Genomic DNA, 2440 nt, shown 5'->3' on the forward strand with positions numbered 1-2440 from the left:
TACATATAGAACTATGTATAGCTATTTTCGTTTTATTTGATATATTGTTTCACCTGATAGTGGGCCCTGCTCTACCGATAACCTTCTTACCCTCGTTCATGCGCCTATCTAACTCCTCATCTATCTTTCCGTCACTAGGGAATACGCTACCAAGATATAAGTTCTTATCAAGTTGTTCTATTCTTTCATCATTTAAGATAATGCTGCATTAAAGTTGACGCCCATGCTTTTCATTCCTGTATTCAGTTTGTTCCAAATTCTTTGCAAGCCTTTGATTAATTCCGGCATAAAAACCTTATTATCTGTGAACGCTAATCCACGTACCCTGAATGTTTCGAGACCCACTCATATTTCGTCGAAGAGAGCCATCCTTAAACACTTGTCCATGAATATAATGAATAGTTATAAGGACATAACGAAACCTTGTCTAACACAATGCATACCATCGAAACAGTCATTTATTTTCCTATTTATTCTTATACATGCTTTGCTACCCGTATATATTGTTTTTATTGCTTGTTGGAGCATTCATTGACTTTGTACTCTTTCAGGACCTTCCAAGGTTTACTTGTATCTAAAGCTTTCTCTCAGCCAACAAATGCACAGAAAACTTTTTTTCCTACTCTCAAACCTTTTCCCTTTCTTTTGTATATTGGTACAATAATCACATTTTTCCAATTGTTTGAAACTTTTCCCATCTCGATATATAAATTTATCAATTCGCATAATCTATGTGGCATGTACTCGCCACCGTGTTTAAGCATTTCAACGTCAATACTGTCTACACCGGCAGCCTTACCGTCTTTCAAGTTCTTAATTATATCTCTAACTTCAGTGACACAGACTTTCTCAATTGAGTTTTTTAACGCATCGTGTACTACATAGAAGTTGTGGTGTTCTATAGCTTTATCTCCGAATAGTCTCCTAAAATAGTATCTCAAAGCGCCCAGTGTCCCGCCTGCATCATATAGAATTTCACCTTTACTAGTTATCATGCTGACAAAAACTGTACTTTTACTTCCTTTGTTTCATAAAATAATCTCTTGCTTCCTTCAAAGTCGTTTTGTATTTTCTTCTCTTCTTCTGTTATGATTTTATCTTTACTTTCCTTGGCTCGTCGTTTGTGTATTCTCTTTTCGTGTTTGTAATCATTTTTACGTATATTTCTCTCCACACCGCTAAGACCTTCGACCGTACATATAACAACGATAATTCGGAACATACTCCATGCGTTCTCTATATGTTTGTTGCTTATAAGCGCCTTCGAAGTAGCCCTATCTACACATTCGTTTATCTTATTCTGAAATTCTATTTGTATCTTTGACTAGCTCTCTTAGTCTTTCATCCGCAACAAAAAAGTCAATTATACTGTCAATTATATAGTCAATTATAACTGTGGCTATTTCCTTTAGACCAGGTGTACACGTGGATAATTGGATGCCTACACCAAGTATTTGTAATAAACAGGCCCTTTTCTAAGCACAAGCCAACTAATCGGTCTCCTTTATTGTTTGTTCTTTGATCCCCAAAATTACCTAGTACTCTTTCTGTATCCTGATTTTGGATGCTCACCTATCCATTCATATTTCCTATCAGAATTATTCTTTAACCATGACCGCAAATAGTTATTATGTTATTTAAAGTGTCTCAGAAGGCGTCCTTTACTTCTTTCAAAACGCTATCCACTGGGCGTAGCAAGCTATGATAAATAATCTTCTGATTCATACTTTCATTTTAACCCACAGCAGTCTGAGATATACATATCTTCGATCTCTGAGATGCTGTTTCGCTCTCACATTTATAACCAAACCTACTCCTTGACTACCATGTAATTCTCTATCTACTCCTGATCATATTTCAAATCATGCTTTCAACACCCCATTTTCTATGTCTCTACTTTCTCATCCCTTTTTCTTTGTTTCAGGTACACATAAAATATCTAGTTTCCTTACATGCATCGTTTCTCGTAATTCTTTTACCTTGAGATTATTCACCCCTCTAGCATTACAAACACCCAGTCTCTATTTATCGCTTGAAACTTGAGCTTTACATTTACCGTGTGCATGCCTTTTGTTAATTAAAGTTCCAGTCCTTTCGAAGGCTACTGTATTGTTATATTCGTCGTATGGTGGAGAGTCTAGTTATAACATACGTCCCGCCAAATTTCAGTTAAGGAGGGAAAGGGGGAGGCAAAACTGAAACCGAGAGTCATCTTTGGTTGGTATTTTACGCTAAAAAGGTCACCATCTTTTAGCAGCTTTGTATTAGATGGGAGTTCATGTGGTCCCATCTGTTACTACCCGCCCTTCGTCTAGGTACTAAACCCGTGTCTTGAAGGCACGAAGCGATCCAAGGAGGATCCTTGAAAATAAACGAAGAAGCTGTTGGGAATGAATAACTAAGCGTTTTATCGTAATAAAATAAATGATATAAAGAAAGT

The sequence above is a fragment of the Belonocnema kinseyi genome, chromosome 5, assembly GCF_010883055.1.
Source record: "Belonocnema kinseyi isolate 2016_QV_RU_SX_M_011 chromosome 5, B_treatae_v1, whole genome shotgun sequence".
NCBI lineage: Eukaryota > Metazoa > Arthropoda > Insecta > Hymenoptera > Cynipidae > Belonocnema > Belonocnema kinseyi.